The sequence below is a fragment of the Dipodomys spectabilis genome, unplaced genomic scaffold (genome assembly GCF_019054845.1).
Source record: "Dipodomys spectabilis isolate Male_0828 unplaced genomic scaffold, ASM1905484v1 ptg000437l, whole genome shotgun sequence".
NCBI lineage: Eukaryota > Metazoa > Chordata > Mammalia > Rodentia > Heteromyidae > Dipodomys > Dipodomys spectabilis.
In genome coordinates, this window is record NW_024871114.1 from 630043 (window position 1) to 635139 (window position 5097).

Below are 5097 nucleotides of genomic sequence, written 5' to 3' on the forward strand. Positions count from 1 at the left end.
TTTTGTAAGTTGTTCTCCCTAGACAGCAAGACATTTTATATGGTCTTAATAGTCAAAATAATTCAAACATTAAGTAATATAATTCTTTATTCACTTGTTTAATTTCCTTACTCCTCAATATTGAGACTAGGAAAGGGTTTAACAAAGACATTTCTAGAAGTTATTCACCTTCTGCCAAAATGTAAATTCGTTTTCCTTGATGATATGCTTGATATTTGTATAGATCTTTTAATTTACATTTTGATTAATATCATGTTAAGAAAGATTAATATAGTCTAGGATTCCTCAAAGCAAGTGGTCTCAAATATTAAATAAAGAGCAAGAGAGAAACAACTTCCCAGAAGGAGTTTTTTTACATTTATATATCATACATTCTACTGCTACAAATAGTAACTTACGATATATTATAAAATACAATCATAAAAGATATAGAGAATGTCTGTAGCTTCATGGATGTGTATATAAATATATGCATTATTTAATGATATAGATATGTACATAAGAATTATTTAATAATCAATAATATAAACTATGTGCATATTTCCTGGAATATAACATGATTAAATAATTTTCAACTCAAGAGTCTGACAGGTTTCTGTAGAAAACGTGAAATTCAATTAGGTTATAATAAAATATAAAGTAATTAATCAAATTTTTATCTTTTTTATTGTGAAAATACTGTACAGAGGGATTACAATTACATGGGCAAGATGAGTACATTTCTTATTAAGCATTGTATCCTCCTCCTTTGTTTCCTCTTACCATCCCTTCCCATACTCCTCCCGGCCCCCCACCAAGTCCTTCTCCCCATCTCCTCTCCAAAGTTGTAAAGTTCGTTTTTCCACATAATGACTCGTACATCTCATTATGTCAATGGGTCCACCTTTATCCCTGTTTTAAGCATAAATAACGCAAACTTTTAAAACGCTGATTTGGTGTGCAGAGATATATAAAATGTGCAGTGTATCTGTCACTTTTCTATATATAGGACGTATCATTATTTTTCAGAAATACAATATAAATTAAGAATATACCAAACATTTTTGGGTATATATTCAGGAATCTTTGAGAGTATTGTGACTTAACTATGGATGCTGAAATTATATAATCTCAGTGGCAAAATTCTTGGAACATAATTAGTATATAAGACCAAAACAATGGAAATTAAAGTATTTGATGATACAACAATGAGGCACAGGATACTTTTTGTTTCCAATTTTGTTTGCTTACAGTTGCTGATTTATGAAACATGAGGAGCTAAAACATTTTAATATTTCTATGGATAGAATAAAAGAATGTGGTTTGAGAAAGTTCCATCAAACTGACATGGGAAAGAACAAATAAAAGACCATAATTTGTCTTTAAATGGAGTATGTGTCAACATCCCCAAGTGAAACAGAGACCATGGACACTTAGGTACAGATAAAAGAAAGTATAATATGGGAGTGCTTGATATCTCATGAAGTTAATCAGGCACACAAAGCAGAGCAGGAACCCTCTCTAAAGGAGTAGAAACGATTCCCATCAGAATGCTTCTGAAAAATAATGATCAGGTTTTCTAAGTGTCTATTATGTGTGTGTTCATCATGCTTGGGAAATGACAAATAGTGCTCATGTAAAAATCAGGACCTTGGGAATCTTAGGACAACTTATGTTTCTGTCAATTGAATCAAATTATAGGGTACTGTCCAACTTCTTCTGACCTCTAAATGAGCTACAGTTCATTTCAAGTATATTAACAGTCAGGACATTTGATTTCTACTTGGATTTTTTCCTGTTATTCCGCACCATGCATACTGATCCTGATTCACATTCCTTCCATTATAAGAGCAGTGTTTTCTCTGCCTTCCATTGAGTTAGGCTACTATATACAAGATACTCTTCCTAACTACCTATACAAGTCCAAGTAATCGATATGAATTTAGACACGAGATATGAAGGAATTAAGAACTTAGAACAGATGGAGTAGACTTTACCTGGTTTTGTTCATAGAACTTTCCTAATAATAGAGACAAATACAAAGAGTAAATATTGCATATATTTGCAAAATATAACTTGATATTGTAGTACTGCTCATCAAGAAATAGGAAAAAGTCACTGAAGTTGTATTGTTGTAGGTGATATTTAAACATGTATGAAACTCTACAATTTGAACGAAGAACATTCGGGCAAAATGTGCACACAGGCATAGAAGTAGGGACAATAATTTAATGAACCTTTTCCTTCGTGGTAATACCATATTGAGAATGACAGGGAATTCTCTATGACACTGTCCCAAACTATTCTCACCAATCACAGTTTTCTGATATAAACATCCATGGATTGATTGATGCTAGAGAAATGATGGTGCCTCTAAAATCGAGGTATGCATATAATTCTCAATGACTGTACTCACATTCGGATTCTTGTAGTTTCATGCCTGAACAGGAATGTAGCACAGAGTCACAATTGTATTCATTGATAATTCCTCTACTCATGATATATAGATTCCCATTTTCCTGTCATGAACCCTTTTGGAAAAATGTAGTAAATAAAAGAAAGAATTTTTGTTTTCATTTCTGTTGATCAATTGATGAAAAAGGGCTCAGTAAGAAGGACTTTTGGAAATGCATCATTGTATTTATATGAAGTAAAATCATATCATATATTTATTGTTTATCGTCCAACTCTAAAAGACATAGAATGATAAAGAGCCTTACCTGACTTCCTTTCTCTTTCATGTGTCATGATTTTTTTGGTTGACATATTTCATTAATATTAAATAAGCAATTTCCATTTTTCTTTATGATTTTATTAGTAAGTTTAAAAAAATTTCAGGGTATTGCCCCTGATGACTATTACCTCAAATTAAGCATAAAGAAGAACATCTGAAAGGAGAATTTGAAATATTAACATAGATGTTTACATTCAAAATCCTGCCTATTATTACATTGATAAGTTCATTTTTTTAAAGCAATTAAACAATGTTTTGTCACTTTATTCAATCAGTTTTGAGTCAATCAGATTTGAACTCACATTAGAGAATTTTACGACTTCAAAGAGCATCCAGAGTAACTAAAACTTTAGGGCCCATTATATTTTAACACTATTTGGTAATCCTCATAAAAAGATCTGGCTATTAATTGTCAATCTCCATAAACTCTTTTGGACTCCAAACTCTATGTTCAAACTTATTTTATCTTTCTTGTTGTGAGAAATACTTTTAACACACTGCACAATTTCCTACAATTTTATTACTACACAAAAAATGGAAGAGAATAAAAAAGTGTTATATTCCCATAAGAAATGAATAATCAGAAGAAAGATAAAATATCCATTTGGAGAGTTTGCTGTATACATAATATTACACCAAGGCCCATGTATTCTAATACTAATGTAATTATCTTAACATATTTTATATAAAAGATTAGTAGAAGGATAGTAAGCCCTGTCATGTATTCTGTGCCATTATTATCTGTTTCAGTTGACACTAGCTTGAGTTGGTCTGAGAGTCCTGGTGTCAGGAATTGGAATTGCGCATTCTTTGCCCTATAACAATGACCTCTCTGAAAGGAGAGTCTGAAAGGTGACAAGTTTTGGTTAAAATCTCAACTAGTGAGGATGATTTCTTCCTTCTTATAGAAGAGCTCCTGCTTTACTTTCAGGACTCTGATGTACTTTATGAGATATCAACAAAGATATACCAAAATTTTCCACCTTCTAAACATTATTTCTGTAAGTTATTTTTGTGGCCTTTGGATATTTCTAGATTATGCAATAATGAACATATATTATCATTCTATCTCAATTATGCATGTCTGCTTTACTCATATTTTCTCAAAATTGCAAATTTCGCCGTGTATGTGGCAGCATCAGCATGCTTGTGTTCCTATTAATATGAAAACTACATTTTCAAAAACCTTTAAAAACAAAAGGCATTGATATTCATGTTATAGTTTTGAACACAAACAAATATTCATATTTTTTACTTTTGTGGTTCATAATCACCGCACATGTGTATTAGGAATTTGACTTCCATTTAAAACAGAGTTCTAAGAACTGTTTTTAATGTTACTTTCCCCATAGATTTTTTTGTTCCTTCAACAATTTCCATTAAAATATTCTCATGCAAAATTTCGTCTCTGAATGTTGGTGCCTGAAACCTCCAATCCTTGCTACTTAAGTGGCTGAGACTGTTGGGTGCTTGGTCAAATCGACCAAGGGAAGTAAAGTATTTTAACATCTCTCCTACTAACCATGAGAGCACCAGAAACATTACTGTGGTTAATACTACTAGAGAGCTGGCTTTGAACATATAGTCCTGGGGCTGGGAAGGTGGCTCAGTGGTAGAGCGCTTGCATTGCATGCCTGAGGCCCTGGGTTCCATTCCCCAGCACCACATAAGCAAAAAGAAAAAAGCGGGAAGTGGCGCTGTGGCTCAAGTGGTAGAGTGGTAGCCTTGAGCTGAAAAGCTGAAGGACAGTGCCCATGCCCAGAGTTCAGGCCCCACAAACGGATCCCCCCCCCAAAAAAAGATACAGTCCTTAAAGATGAGGAATGGGCCATGAGTCCAGGCAAAATGACCTATCCAATTGTTTTTTCTGGTATTTATCAGCAAATGCCAGTTGCAAAAACAGGAATAATAACAGATGACATTAACTGCTAACAGCTATCACACATCAGTAAATATTTGACAAATTGTGTTTCCAACAGTTTGAGATAAGATTGTGAATTGATTCCTTCTTAAAATGTTATAAAGGGAAGCTCTAAAAAATATGGGTAACACATTTTAGGCCTGGAAATATATAAAAAGTAATAGCCATTACATACCTATTTTTGTTCAATTTACTATAATTTAAAAATCTATAATTCAGACTTCCCAGGTTTTGCTGTTTGTAAATATTCTTATTCCTTAGTAGCTTTCAGAAAATCCCAGAGGAGTTAGGGTTGTTTCAGAACACAGTTTTACATCCATAGGTCTGAAATCATTTTCCTCATGTCATATTCTAAAACACATATTTTAAATACTTAGTTTAATATATTACACGGTGAAAAATATTGGGTAAGTAAAGATTAGTTTATTAAGATATGTCTATTTGCAAGCAATTATGTCATTTC